At 31.0% G+C, this 16777-nt stretch overlaps 1 protein-coding gene across 4 annotated transcripts in view; it reads right to left on the reverse strand.

The window, feature by feature from the left end:
• Positions 1-16520, reverse strand: part of LOC148273596 (uncharacterized) — a 54948-nt gene extending 38428 nt beyond the window's left edge. For all 4 annotated transcript variants that reach the window (XM_088238453.1, XM_088238451.1, XM_088238452.1 and 1 more), the window contains exon 1: positions 15673-16520. The gene's annotated coding sequence lies outside the window, so the exon portion shown is untranslated. The remainder of the gene's footprint in view (positions 1-15672) is intronic.
• Between the last annotated feature and the right edge of the window lie 257 nt (positions 16521-16777).

Here is a 16777-nt window from a genome sequence, read left to right on the forward strand (position 1 = left end):
ATTTCTGATAAAAATAATTTATAAATGTGTTTACTCACGATATTACAAATTAAAATACAAGTACTGATAAAATTACGGTTTGAATACCTAAATATTTTAATTTATGCGTTAATGTCATCGTTCTCATAATCGTTAGCGAAACAAATCGGAGAGGGTCATGACAAAAACAGCCAATACCATCGCTAGGATCCATACTGTGCATACATATGTACACGTACAAGTCGTACAACGCCATTTCAATCAAAATGAGGCGGAATAATCTTCACTTGATTTCCTTTCTCAGGATTATTACTTGGAGTAGCTATAGAGTCGAAAACACTTGTCATGGGTTCTGGTTCTATTTCACACACATAACTGTGTTATTTATCAAAACTTCATTCCTTTGGATGCTTTTTTGAAGGAAGAAGAACGCAGACAAAAAGTAGTACACGCCATATAGGCGCATCAGAAAGGCGTTGCTTTATTATTTACCTTGCTTATAATATACAAGGTTTATATATAAAAAGGTGGATTTTTCTGCGATTAAATTTCTTTAAATTTATCAAATCTGTTAGGATCAGGACGGATATACTTATGTGGACCAATCGGGAACTTCTTAGCATTTGCTCATATGGAGAGGAAACCACTTAAAACCCTTCAGGAGAAGCCGGCCTGTTGGCAGTGTCAACAGGCCTTCCGTTTCACTAAAGGAGTGTTCGGCATTTTCTTCCCTACTTTGGTTTATTTTAATCAAAGGCTGCCTGCCCATAACGAATAATAATAAATAATAATATCCTCTCTTACCCACCTTTATTCATTCAAATTATATATACAGGGTGTGGCGTAATCAATAGATAACCTTATATCTACGAATATGGGACATCATAATAGTTCAGAAAATCTACATTTTTGTTTTGTAAAAATCCCACAGTTTTCGAGTTATTCGACAATTTTTTAAATTTTCAAAATTCACACACTCTTTTCCGTAGTGAAATTGCAAATCAATGAACAAAGAGTCGAGCAGAACACCTCAGTCAATCAGCTACGGGAGCGTCGACAAAGGGCTGCACAATAAATATTATGATGAAAACCGGATATGGGCGCAGGATCAAACAATCCATTAGAAAGCGCAAAGCATGTATTAGAGCTCGTGGTGGTCACTTTGAACACCTGCTATAAAATTTAATGTAATTCTTTAATTTTCATTTTGTTTCGTTTTCTTTCTTCAATAAATTTATTTGTAGTGAAATTAACATTTTAATGTTGTGTGTTACCATATTATTATTTTGTTACTATATTATTACAATCATAATTACCATAACTTTATGTAAATATTATTTTGTCACAAAATGAGTTTGTTGTAACTCCTGGGAGTACAAAAAAAATTGTATATTTTAATAAAAAAAAATAAAAAGTGAAAATTTCAATTATTGTAGTAAATTTTAGCATAACTATTAATGATTGATGCATATACTTAAGAATATTCTTTTATTGAAAGCTGAAAATGTTGTGTGTTATATCATTTTAGGATCTTAATAAAATAGGCAAATTATTTCTTAACTGGTCAATCAGGTGGCCGTAGATTTGTTTACGCCACAAGAGGTCAAATTTACGAAAACAATGAGCAAATCATTAATTAAACTTGAAGTTGATTTTTTTCTTTAAACAAAAACTATCCCTGAGACACAAAAATTGCAGCTAATATTTGACAGCACATTTATTCAAAACTACCATTTAAAAGGCAGGTTAAGAAAAATCCTTGATTTGCAATCATACCATCGAAAAGAGTGGCGAAGGTTGTTATTCTCTTGAAATTTCAAATGTCGAATATCTTGAAAACTATGCGACATTTACAAAACACACTTTTTGATTTTCTAAACCATGATGATGTTCTCTATACGTAGGGATAAGGTTATCCATTCATTTCGCCACACCCTGTATATGTGCATGAATGAATGATAGAATATTCGTTATTTAGATTGAAATTAATTGTATTAGAGAGAGAACATATTTTTGAGAGTGGAAACCAGTCAAAAGGTCACAAGCCCTTTAGGTTAAACGACTTCCATAATTTCCCACTCAAAAATGTTTGACTTCATTGTTGCAATTTTGATATTTCTTTTTGAATTTAATTTTTTCCCTTCTTTCTGTATCCATAATCAATGTGAATGGGAAATCTGTAATTTGTTTTCAATTTTTTAAAATAGTTTTCTTATACCCTGAATTTATTAAATGAGTGCATGATTTCGATTACAAATAAATAAATAAGTATATTTTTAAATGAATATTGTTTATTTGTTTTCTTATAGTTTTATACAGGCAAGTGGTTATATAGCGAGTTCTCGTATTGTATGCAACATAACCCCCTCTGCATAGATTTATATAATATCGACGCTGAAAGGATAAAAGTAACCAAGTTACATGTAGCAACTTTACAGAGGAGCCAATTAAAGTTTTTATTTTATTTTATCAATTACAAAATCGCATACATACGTATTATTTTGGCGTGATTAAAACATAATTTAAATGAAAATTCTTTGTTTTTTCATTATCATTATCAAATTATCAATTTAAAAAAAAACTTTTATTGGCTCTTCCGTAAAGTTGTTATATGTCGCTAAGTAACTTTTTTCTATCCAGCGTCGATATGTATAAATGATTATTTTTATACTAGAATATTTTATGTATTACAAAATCGCAAAGTATTTTTAAAAACCTTTTACGTAGCATATTTTTCGATTTGCATTAATTTACTGAAAAATTCAAAATCTTTGTCAAATACAGTATGTGGTATTCTGTGAATTTATTATTGTACCGGGTAGGATATAATATTAAGCTACATTGCATGAATAAATAGGATTTTGGGCTTTACTTAGAACCTCACGAAATGACGCTTACATCAAGGAAAATGTTTTCTTTGGTCATTTTCCAAGTAAGGCGATAAGTTGGATGTGCAAAGCCCGTCTTACGTGGATCAGGAAACTGTACGTTAAATTAGTCAGTGATTGTACTATTGTGTGGAGTGTATTGAGTGCTGCTAGCAGCGTAGTGTACGTGTCGCGGTGAAATTAAATAGCCGTAATTTCGCGCCGAAAAAAGTAGTCAGAAAAAGTTTAAAGTCAAATAATTTTTAAGTTTTTATCAAAACGAGTCTTGTATGATACCTTTTAATGCAACGAATTTTGTCCACTTTGTCGAAAACACAAAAATCGTTAAACTTTTTTTTTTTTTAAATTCACTACTTATCGTGCAATTGGCCCATGCACATTTTTATTATGCACTTAAACCAGCGCACTTTGTGCGTGATAAATCTTGTATATTCTCTACTCGGGACTTTTCTGCTAATAATTTCTATTCCTTGCACTCCCGCTTGTATTAATTTTTCATCTATTAAAATCTAAAAAAAGAGTATTTTATATTTTTGTCGTTGAACTGTTATTTCTGTATTGTATTTTTTAGTAGACGTAACGGCTACAATACGGAAGCATAGTAAATTATTGCATAGTATCAATGGATCATTTGTGCGTTTTTTCTGTTTTTTAAAATGTAAAAAATAACAACAGATGTACTTCTATTTATTTTGTTTAATTCAATAATTAAAGATATATATATGCATGTGAAATTGTATCCACGAATACCTTCAAATTATATGTATCTTTGATAAATTACCTTAAAAATTAAATTTTACCAATTCGTTCAAACTGAATTAAAACTAATTGACAAATGGATAATTTAAAGAAAGTGGGTACATGCGCTTTTATGGCTGTCGCATGACTTTATTATTTTGAATAATAGGTATCGATGTTGAAATATTTGTTCGTCTGAATTATTGTAGAATTAATGAAAAATATTTTTTTCGTTAGAATTCAGTCTAATAATAGTACTTTCAAAGGTAAAAACTTAAAATACAATCAATTTATTGTTCTAGTAACGTGATTTTTAAGCTGTATTTTGGCTCAATGCAATGATTGGAAAGAAATTATATTTCAACGCGTACACTATACAGGTAATCATGTTAAATTATCATTTCTACAATACTCAAATAGTATTTCTTTTAATAATATACTATAAAACGACAAATGTTTAATGAATAAACGGAAAAACAAGTATTTTGTCCCAAGATTCTAAAGAAAGTAGAAATTCCTACTTCATTACCGCTTTACCGTGGTGAATTTGTAAATATTCAACTATAAGGAGCTTGTTATTCTATACTTGGGAGTACCAGACGTCATACTAAGCCACCATTTGCAAGAAATAATTGCTAATATCGTACTAGTTAACCGTGAAACTTTGGTTAGTGACCGCGTCAGAAAAAATATCCCGAAACTGACCAAAAATTTGTTCAATTAAAAAGTTAAGAACATCTATTTTACATGTTGCATTAGTTTAAGACAGTGGTCGGCAAACCACGGCTCGCGAGCCGCATGCGGTTATTTAGCTACTCGAGTGCGGCTCACAGCGGCTACAGCCTACAAAGACAGCAAAATAAAATATTAAAGTTAGTATATGACCTACCCTATCTAACACCAACTAAAGAACTTTTTAAACAAACTAAACAATTAAATGTAACTGACCTCTTTAAACTAGAATCCTTAAAATTTATTCATAAATTAGCCACTGATGTCATTGTAGACGAAGAATTAAAACTTGAAAAAAACTGTAGTAAACATGAACACAATACGAAAATATCAGAAAAATAGCATAAACAACCTTCTAAAACGAGAAAAGGACAGTCGAGACTAATAAACCATGGACTGAATTTATACAATAAACTACCAGACAAAACTAAAAAAAAGACTGAGAAAATCTTTAAAAAAGATGTTAAAAATATTAGTATTACAGTAGAATGAAAAATTTTTTTTTTTGTTAAATTATGTAACCCGTAAGGGTTTATCAATGAGAAATTTAAATAAAAAAAAAATAAAAAACTGTGTTTCGTAAAGGAGTGTCTTTATTTTATGAACATTATTACTTATTTATTTCTTGATCATGTGTCGTTTCCTCCATTTTCTTACTTTTAGTTAGATATTAGGGTAGGTAGAAAGAAATTGCCTTAAAGCAATATGCCCGCCCTTATATGAATATATATTGTATATGTATATAAAGTGTCAAATAAAATAAATAAATAAATCCAGTGAGGTGGAATTCTGTAACCCTAATCTAATCAAGCTTGTATTCCCAATATTCCCGTGACTTAAATATCTCTAATCATTCGGGTCCATATTTTTTTACTCATATAAAGGGCTTTATATTCTGAACTGTACTGATCACGGATTGCGCATGTGAATCATGCAAATTGCGGTTTGTTAAGTGGTGAAGTGTCATTTGTCGAGCGTAATGGAGGACTTAACGGAGATTTGATTGCGGTGAAATAAGACTCACCATTGTTATCATTCTTCTTTCCGTACCCGATGGTTCATAGGGCGCTACATGGATATTTCAATTACCGTGTATCTCTGTTGATAATTAACAACACATATGTTGTCAAACTTATATAAATAATCAACTAATATTGTTTATAAAAAATATTATTAATTATATCCATGTTCTATATTAGCATGCACGAATTACCACTACCATTTAAATATTGTATACCTTCAAAAGCCGGCAGCGTCAGGCCGTTTTCACACTGCAGACAAAATACTCTCGGCACGATATCAATTTCAATTTTCAATTTTATTTGTTCATATGTATGTACATTACAAAATTAAATATCTTAATTCATACATATGACAATAATGAAAATAAAAACGTAAAATTAGGTAAATATAAGAATAACACATAAGTATACATAATATCCAGAGAATAATATGTTAAAAAAGTAAGAGAATCTTGTAACGAAAAACTCCCTCAGATACGTGAAAAATGTCAATGTCCAAAGTAATATTGTTCAATATAGAGATAGCCCTTCCAATAGGAATAACCATTGGCAGGTTGGTCTTGTATATTGAAATGTGAAACAGTCTATGCTGACGCTGTCTAAGGTCATCCGGAACATAAAAGTTAATGCTTCGCGTGATTTCAGGGTTGTCAAAAAATCGATAAATTAATAAAGGGCGGATTGATTTTTATTCTTTTTATGATTTAAAAAAAAATTTATTCATTAATTGGTATTTAAACTCCGTACTCGGGTAGACAATTACCACAATTATTAGAGATATTGCGATGTTGTTCATTTCAATAATTAGTTATTGTATTGCCATTGTCTAACATAAAAATAAATAAAAAATTAGACTGATTTTGTGATTAGTAGTTCTAAGATCTCTTTTAATTATAATTTTGTAACTTATTTATTAATTAATTTCATTTATTCATTTAAACTTACACTCCTTAATTCCTTTTTTTTCGTTTTATTTATTTTTTATGAATAAAACCAAATATTATTTTCCCAGGAGTTATAAAAAACATTGGGACCGAACATTAAAAGTAAACATTTTTATGACAATACATAATATAAATTAATACAATCCAAAGCAGTAAGAAAACATAATATGAGAAACATAAAACACAGCATTATGCACTATCTAAATAAATAACATTAATAACTATTACTATCAAAAAGATTTAACTATTTTTTAATTGAGACACTTTTAAGTTTGCCATTCGACTTTTCATTTTTTCGTTCATCGAACAGTTTATTAAATTCGGCATGGCCAATGTTTTCCAGAGGCTTTTTGCCGAGCTTTGTTTGTTAAATTTAAAGTTCCTTGAGTGTAAATTCAAGAACTGTAACATGTAAGTTATATGTATAAGATAAAAACGTACCAAAAAGCTAAAAAACAAAACAAATTTACTCATTAAATTTGTACCTTTTGTTTCATTGTGTATTTTATTTAACACTTATTTTAATGAACTCACGAGGTTAAACAATAAAAACGCCTAATATTTGTCATTTTTAAGCAACTTTTAGCTTATTTAACTATGTTTCGATTTCAATGTCGGCTGAAACTATAACAAAATCCAAAATTTAGTTTCGGTTTCGGCAAAAAAAATTGTTTCGGTCTGTCACTAAGTACTAACCAGTACATCACGAGGCCGACTAATCTCCAATCGATTTCCCTTTGCAAAAGTTTTACATGTTGGTAAAAACTTAGTAAATAAAACATAAAAAGAAAATAATAAATAAGTATCTATCCACCCTAATTTTACCGGGCCGTGTGGATTGAGACGATACCTGTGAAATGGGTCATACGATCTACTATATACCATCATATCTTTTTTTCTTCATATAATATTATGTTATGTTATGGTGTCCTTAAAAATCCCACAGGGCGTGCATAAGGACAATTAGTAAGTTCTCAAAATATAAAATCGCTATTAACTCTTAAAATACTGTGGTAAATAATCCTTTGCGCGCGGTGATATAACATCGTGTTACCACTAGTAAAAGACGGAATATTCTAAAGTTCAGACATTTGAATAAAATGGAAAACATGGAGACTACTGTTTAATAACTCCTTTTCCATAAATTATGGGAATAAACATATAATTTAACCCTGTTATAGCAAAATAAATTGAAAATCACAAATACGCCGCTCATGTTACGCGCGTGCGTCCCCCATCATTGTCATTAACCGACTGAAGACTAAATCTGTTTTAGATGACACCCACCGCAGAACAGCGTCTCACTCTTCCTAGTTATGACTTCTATCTTCATGCTTTGTCTTGTATAAGGTATCTGTATATATTTGTTGCTGAATTAGCGAACATTCATGTTTCGCGTAGCAAGGTTAAATATTTTTTGTATTTACATATAGCATAGTGATACAAATCTTACTTTCCAAATCGGGTGTGAAAACGTCCATTTGAAGATTACAAAAAATACGAATTCATCATTTAAAAAAATAAGAGAGATATATCAAATCTTGTGTCCTATGTCGACTAGTGTGACATCACAGCCACACAAGAGTTAAGAAATGGTTAGTGGAGGTGGGTTGCGCACGAATATGTAAAATGTATGGACTGTTTATGAATTTTATTAATTAGTTTATTTAAATTGGTTATGTTTTTTGTGAATATTTTTGTTTTTTATTGTTTAATATGTTAATTATAATTAGGTTAATTGGTTTAATTACGTTTTTTTTATTGTTATTATTTTGTAAACTTTGTTAAATAGCTAATCTTAGGCATGTTTCACATTTTGTAAAATGTTTCCCTCGGCACGGGACACCCTAGTGTGGGAACATTATTATGTATAAAAAAAGAATCCAAACAATGTAAAAGTATAAATACATAAGTAAAAATGTAAATAAATAAATAAAAAGTTAAAAAATATTTTTTCTTTTAAACATGTCAATAAATGCCATTAGTGTTAAACATTCAAATTGTCTAAGATAACATGTTATCTCTAATTACAAGTATGTATTTGGGTGTTTTTTGACCTCGAGCGAAGAAATGTTTTCTTAAAAACCTTACAAATAAATAATATATTAACATTTGTGGATAAATATTCTCACAGTAATGATATAAAGGCTCTTTGTAATTTATCGATTCCCTTTGACGCTATCAAAGTTGAAAGTTAACTTTTGTACCCCGGATCGTTATCTTGACAGTTATTTACTTTCTGTCTCGGGTTAGTCTGTATCAGCTCGTGAGTATGTATACATAATAAATACATATTATATATTATGCATATTTATAATATCTCGTAACTGGTGGTACACTATATTGAGTTTTTCAGATCTAAAATAATTTCATAGGAATTTACAGTAATTTAAGTTTGTCCAAATGTTTGTAGACAAAAGACTGGATTCCGCCTTCTCGGAAGTTAAGATGAACTTATTAATTTTATGGGGTGCTATTCTGAATCTTCTCTACCCCCTAGAGAGTAGTTAATTTGTGGATTTCTAGATTTTGATTGTCTATTTGTGGATTTTCTTTCTTCTTTCAGGTAGGTAAATTATTGTAGTGTTTAAATAAATTGAATAGTATTTTCGACTGTTCTGTATTTGTTCTCGCTTTTTTAATATGGTAGTGCTGTTGTCTGATATTATATTTGTGAATGTCCGCAATTTTGATTATTGTTTCGTCATCGTATTGTATGTTTCCAAATGAAATTTTGTGTACAATTTTTAGCTTCTCAATTTTCTTCAAGTAGTTATGCCAAGCTGGCATGTTTTTTCGTACAGTTTAGTCGTAGAGATTGAATAGGGTTAGTTGTATATTAGTTTTAAGAATTTAATTTGTTGTCTTAGTATCCTTGTTATGTCTGCCTTGCTACCACAAAATTAATATTGATATTTTGCTAATATAAACTTTGTTCTTGGTAAGAGATGACATCAGTACTATTTCGTGAACTGTGTGTTATAGTTATAGACACAGAAGATTACAGAAATACAACGAGCCGTAGGTACTTTGATTGAAAATTGCGAGTGCTAACCGAAATCATCCGTTAGACTTTTGTTGTTAAATTAAAATTTTTAACGTTTTTGCTCTATGCAATAGAGCTTAATGGCTTCTCTAGAGAATTATAACTCTGGGGTTATAATGCTAAAAATAATAAGTAAAAAGAATTTATATGAATGCGTTAGACAAATTTAAAAAAATACCAAACTCGGATGTTTTTAGGGAATTTACTTTTAACAACTATTCAAATTGAAAATTAATTAAAATTGTTAGTTTTTCAAACTAAATCAACCTGTATTCAGGCGGATGAAAAATAAAGGTCAGTGTTTGATATATAAACCAGAATCCTGGACGAGTGTTTTCGACTCGATGGCTACTTTCAAGTAAAAATCTCGACAAAGGAAATCAATTGGAAAAAATCCGCTTGGTGGGGTATTGGTCGGCTAGTTCGCCAGCCATTACCCTATTTTATTTGAAAAGTTGGAGATATAGGGGAGATCTGCAATGAAACGGCCGGGTTATGAACCAGCCAACAACCGTTATTACTAAAGTGTTTAAGCCAGTGACTTCAAATTTTGACTTTGGCAGCACTGAAGGTAATAAACAATACTCTGCTACTGACAGTTTTTTTAAACGAGATGTACAGGAGCGTCATACAATCCTCGATTTTGGTACGAAAATGTGAATCAAATCAAGTTATTTGTAACGCCTTTAAAGGTATGTTACTTAGGATATTGTATTTTTATATTATATTACTGTATTAACACGTGATTGTAGAAATAATTACAAATTCTCGTATTTTTGTATGAAATCATTCACAGCATTTAATTTTATAAATATCCTTTTCATTTTAAAATACGCCTAGTGTTTGAATGATCATCTGACAGTGCACTTCCTGGATCTATACAACCATCTGCCACAATAATGCGTGAAGACGACATTCTTAGTTGCGTCTACTTCAAATAATCAAATCAACATCTTACCATTCACAAATAAATATTTATGTTTTTTGTCCCCTGTTAAAATACTTATTTGATCTTATCTCCAAAATATGTTAAAAATAGTATAAAAGCTGTAAACGTCGTAAACAATTAACCAGTCTTGAAAACGCCTACTTAGGCGAAAGCGCTAGTTGGTCAAAATAATAAAAAGTAAAACTTAACCAAGAAGTTTATTTATTATTTTATCATAATCATTAACGAGTTTTATCAAGAAATATCAACAAAAAACATCAATGCAATTACTTATTTATATAAATAATTAAATAAATAAGTAATTTTATTCGTAATACATTTAGTGATGTAAGTATATTGTTAAACATTATTATAATTGTCTTGAGCGCCAACGTATACATGGCGCAAAGCTTTGTTATACTAATATTGATTTGTTACGAGTAGGCAATACGATCAGTTTTCAGTACGCTTCAGTCCAGGAATCATGAAATACTACCGTGTAAATTGCCGGTAATCGAACCCGGGCCTCATGCAAGGTAGGCAAATGCGCTTACTACACCACGAGGCAGATAAATGTGAAATATCACAGCAACATATCAACCAGTTATATAAGTTTTATTTTATTTCGGTTTAGTGATAAGAATGAAAAAAAACATTGTTGTCTCGTAAAACATTGTTATTTCACTGCACGAATGCATGTTTTTTTATTGATTGCAAGTCTCATAAAAATGGTAAAAACAAACTTTGAAATCTCAATCTCAAATTATTGAGTATTCGTTAATTGGGAAAATGGGTTATTTTATTATATTTTTTTTAAGCAACCCGTTTTGTTCATTTTTACGAAAACGTAATGTTTTTGAAATACTAATTTTAAACATTTTTAGATCTACTCGTAATTGTCCATGGCCCAAAGAAACATTTCTTGGAGAAGATTAAAGCCCAGTTGTTCGATCATGAGTCTATATATATAAGGCAATGTTCGTATGTGTGTCCTCAGGGACTGAATAACTACTGGACTGATTTACTTGCAGTTTTTAGCGAAATGTAGGTCTTTGCCACGAGCATATTTATAACTCTTAATATTGTCAATTTATCTAGTAGAAAAAAAATTAGAGGATTTAATGTTTTTTTCATCGTACACCAGGGCTGCATTAGTCGAGAATGCATATACAATAAAATTGAAAGATGTTAATTTTTCGTTTACAAAAAAGTGTGTTTTTGAATGTTTACAAACAACTTTTGTTTTTTATGGATCGCAAACAGATTATTTCCTTAAATTTCTACCCATATATTTCTTTTTACTGGATTTTTAGTAAATTTAAATAATATTAACGGACATTCAATACATTTTTGAAAATCGCATTCCTAAAAAAATGCACCCCTGTTGGCAAGAAGAACAGAGTTTGACATATGCAAACAGAAATCTATAATTTAAAATGAATTATTTTATGTTTTGAAATTTAAACATAAACAAATACTTAGGTACCTACTTAAATTTTAGATTTGGAATTCAATCATAAATAAATACCTAGGTTCCTACGTATTAACGAAAAAGTACGCCATTTAGGAAAACCGAACCTTTTTCTTTGGTTACGTAAAAGCAATAGGAAGCAAACTTTGTAAGTAAACACAATGATGTTTTATCTTAAGAGCAAACGCGGTCTGACTTTTCTTCATACAAACGTATTTTCACCCTGGGTTATTGCACTATAAATATTAACTATCAGCATGTCTCAATACCTTTGCTTTATTGATGAATTGTTTATTATAGGAACTAGAACCATCCAAAATCCCGTAAAAACGCTAAGTTTTATTCACTGTTTTCGGGCACACGGTATACAAATATAATACCTATTTTTGAAAAATGCAAGACGCACTAATACAGAAATTTTTATAACAAATTTAATACAACAAATGAAAATAACAAAATCGATTCAGTTTTGAGTTGCAGAAAACGGGACAACGAAACGTCGATTTTTTCTGTTAGGCATAAAAGGTCGAACATGCAGTTGTCTTTTTCGTACAGTATCGGGGAGGTATATGCAAAACAGTAACAGAAAAATAATCTTTAAATACCAATTTATCAAAATTCCCCGTCACCGCATATTCTCACAATGTTTGTAATCCGAAACACAAAAATAACAATGTATATGTTGATTTTTTTTAACTAAATACAATAATTGATATCAAACTTTAGATTGTGTTCATTTAATATATGTATACGAGTATGTACTCAAATCTAACAATAGCAAAGCATTACCAGGTTCAGCTCGTAATATATAAAAATCGAAAGTTAGTAACATTTAAAATAAACATTTTGTTTGTCTGAAAAGTGGAATATTTTTAGTATAAGTATATATATATAAGTATTTCTTTTTACTGTGGAGCAATTTTGACACCGGTGTTGTGATTGTCGTTTTGAAGAAGATCTCAACCACTTATTTTTTGTTTTCTTAATAAATGACCAAATGCCAACCTTTTTCTTGAGCTAGGACTTTGGCCCCACTTATTTCTCTTCCTACGAATATCCAACTCATCTTAGCGAGCAGGAATCCATCTTTATACAACCTTTAGCTTAATTTTTTTTTAAATAACGGATTCGATATGTAGTGCTCGACTGGGTCTGTTGTTGGATCGGTGACATGGTGACAGTAGCATAAGTATGGGTAGAGAATTGATTATTTGGTGGAGCGATTCTCCTTTTCTAGTTTTGAAACGAGAAAGGAGAGGACTTTCTCGGAACTGTTAGACTTACCGATGTTTATATTGCCTGCAGACCCGACGCCGACGGTTCGGCCTGGTTGCTGGTTGCGTACAGCGAACCAGTTTGTTTATAAAATAATTTAACATGACATTGGCAAAAGCAAACAATTTATTATACAACGCCATTTTATTAAAAAAAAAAAAAAACAGACTTCATACAGCATTATAATTAGCGTGCTAATTAAACGTAGTAATTACTTAACTGAAAAATAAAAATACACATTTATAGAGTAGTTAGTGTTCGAACCTAGATCCTAATTTTTTAAAATGCAATAGTTGCACTACCAAGCGTTCACAATAGGAACATTAATTTTTGCTTTTTATACTCATTGCGGATGCCTCCTGACAGCCTTAACCACGCTTGCTTACTTAACAAGGCATGAGGTTTTCTACGTCCGGGCTGGTATTCTAAACGCTTTTGTGACCGTATTATCCCGTGTATTTACATACAAAATACACGAAAAAAACTGTTTTCTCGTGCCACAAGAGTTGTTCAGAATAGCACCCCTGAGCGTCTACTGTTGGCAGTTTGTCGGCGGTTCACGTAAGAACTACAAGACGCGAACCTTGCGCACAGGAGTAGTCAGCCGATAGAGAGGTGGCTATTTATGCTCCAACTATAGAGCGAACATGGAGTGATAAAGATGATTATGTAATTTACCGATGAATACGGCATTTTGGACTGTTTCGATGTAAAAAAATAAGGACCAAATAATATCAGACGAGAGTGGTCTATGAAATTTAACTACATATTAAATTTTATGTGTATTGGTTATCATAACTGCTACATCATAATTACTACATAATAATTACTACATCATTATAACTACAGCATAAGGTCTGATGGTTGGAACATTTAAGGTTCCAGGAATACATAAATACGAGCATGTTGATGTAGTCATTCTTTATGTTTCTCCGAAAGGTTTACTGCTTCCGTACCGAATCCCTGTGACTGTCTACTGGCTATACACTTGTACCCATCAACAGATCATAAAATGAACATACGTGAGTAAATATGCATGTTTCTTTGTTCACTAAACCTACCTCGACAATGTGATGAAGAATATTTAATTTATTGGGTCCTTGGAACATATATTTTTCGCTAAATCTAGTTTCAAACAAAATAATCCATTATGACACAGAAAATAGGCACAATCATGACTCAAGTAGACTTGAGTAGAGTCAAAGCACCAGTAAATGACAATTGGTTAATAAAACACAATATAATAAGAATTGCTACATGTGTCCAGTCAAAAAACTTTTAACACTAGAAACTATGACAAAAGCAGTAGGCGGACACATCAGTTTTGAACTGTGAGTTGTCAAAAGGTAATAGTCCGTCTTCCCGTTATTGTACTAGGATTGATAGTGTTTTTATAAGGAAAGGTGTGGTAAGTGTTTTATTTGATGCTATTTCTTATGCAATTCTTGGAATATATCCATATTCTAATATGTTAGGGTGTTTTATAATGTTATGATGTAACTAAATCTGAGTATTGTTTTTACTGGGATGGTCATTCACAGGTGATTCTGCTATTTTTTTAGAGTAATATTAATTACTCGTATTGCAATAAAAAAGTAAAAGTACTTGGAAAAATTAATGTGTTTTTCTTCGTTTTCTTTTATTTTGTACGCTTAAATAATGAAATTTATACCTTTAATGTAGATTTCACTACAAGCTGAACCGTAAATGGTCATTCATTGGTGCTTTGACCCTATTGTAAATATATAATGCAAAAAAATGAAGTCAATACCAAAATCGTCAGTAGAGTCAATATAGTCAATAAAAATGGATTAGGTTTATTGAATTTTTCTTCGTTTATTTAATCATTTAAAAAATAAAATTATTCAATTAAAGCCATCGACAAATAAGAAAATTATTTTAAGGCGCAGGTGATAATATTCTTAGTAACATACAGAAATTGCGTACACTCATATTAATCTTTTGAATGTCATTTTAGTTCTGTAGACGGGGCTAGTGCCTAGTGCAAAGTATGAACACTAACAAACGTGGCAAGCACAAGATCTTTGGATCGATCCCCTGTAAGTTTAACATAAATAATATTTCTCCTTATGGAAGATGTAGGTACGTAATGTATGTGTAGATGGAAGGTAAGATCAGCTCGTTTGCCTACCATGCAAGAAGACTCGGGTTTGATTCCTGAGATGGTTGTCAAAAAATATTTATTTAAAAGGTATTTTACAGTCCCTGGACTAGAACTTGAAGCGTAAGACGGATGGTCTGGCTGTCATATGTCAAAAATGATCAAGAACCGCTGCGATTGCTATTTTGATATATCAATGCACCGTGGCGGCCTCCGTGGTGTAGAGGTCAAGACGCTTGACTCACACACGGAAGGTTCCGAGTTCGATTCCTAGTGAGAACACAAAAACTAAGTGTGATTTTTCTGAAGCCTGGGTATTCTGTGATGTAATTCACCACTTTAGTTCTTTCTGGCCTGTTTTGGTGCAAAAAATTTTACATAAAATGCATTTGGTGCGGAAAGGGAATTGTGATAATGAATTTTTAAATATTTTATTTTTGAAATTCGAAGATTTACATTCAAAACGAGGTTATCTTAAAATATATTACTGCCCGAATTTTTTTTTTTAAATACAATTAATTAATTACCTTAAAAATTGGTGTAACTGAAGATCCGGTATCCGAAAACTTTTGAAACGAACAAGTTATCAAACTTTATAAATATTTATGAACACAATAACTTTTATTTTACTATTAAGGTAAAATATAATATATAAAATTTGTTCTATTTAAATATACACTTAACACAGTTCTAAAATTGTAATTCTACAAAAAACCGCAGCGGTCGTGACCACAAACGAAGCACTCGCGGTAGCCTACGAGCCGGGTTTGAATTTAGAATGACACTGTCCAAGCTTAAATGCTCTCCGAATTCTCAGAGCGGGAAAAAATTGGCGCGCTTTTTAACTCTGATAACTGTCAGACGAAGTCAGCTGTAGCAACAGTAGAACTTGGAGCAATTGAGTGCTTCAAACTTCAGACGACTGTCGGCTCTCAGTCATGCAACGCTCACTGCGGGAGCATTGTCCATCTAAATTACTCGTCGCGGTGGAACATTAGGACCGCTCATCACAAAACATCGCCATAAAATTTTCGATTTTTAATAGTGCATTAGACTAATTCGTCATTTTTACAAAGTGCCATGTAATTCGCGACAGTTTTGAAAACAATGAGTGCAAAAGCCTCGTATTAGTCGACGCGACGCAACGAACTCCACAAAATTGCCGGGCGCCACTTGTAATATTATATTATGCCTCCATAAAAAAATGTTCTGCACATTGTATCGGGTGGCAAAAAGTACAGTGCTCGCTAGAAAAACGCAAATGTGAATGTCACAAACAAAAACATAATTTTTGTGTATACTGTATGAATTGAGTTAAAACTCAAATTGTACGATGCACATATTTTTTATATGGAAAATGTAGTTTAAAGTAGAATTTTAAGCCAATATAGAATAGGAAAAAAATCCTAACTGTCTTCATTCGTTATTTTTTTAATGTTAAATAATTTTTTTTTCTTATGAAATACATATATTTTTACCATATATGAATATTTTGATATTTTCGATGTTCCATTTATGATAATCTATACCTACAAATCATACAATTTCAACCTTAGAAATGTAAAATAAAATAACTCTAAACATAATTTATTTTATAAAGTCTAAACTAATAAAAAACATTTTAATTTACTA

This window comes from Micrasema longulum, unplaced genomic scaffold (genome assembly GCF_059751315.1).
Source record: "Micrasema longulum isolate JH-2025_06_02 unplaced genomic scaffold, ASM5975131v1 h1tg001902l, whole genome shotgun sequence".
Lineage (NCBI taxonomy): Eukaryota > Metazoa > Arthropoda > Insecta > Trichoptera > Brachycentridae > Micrasema > Micrasema longulum.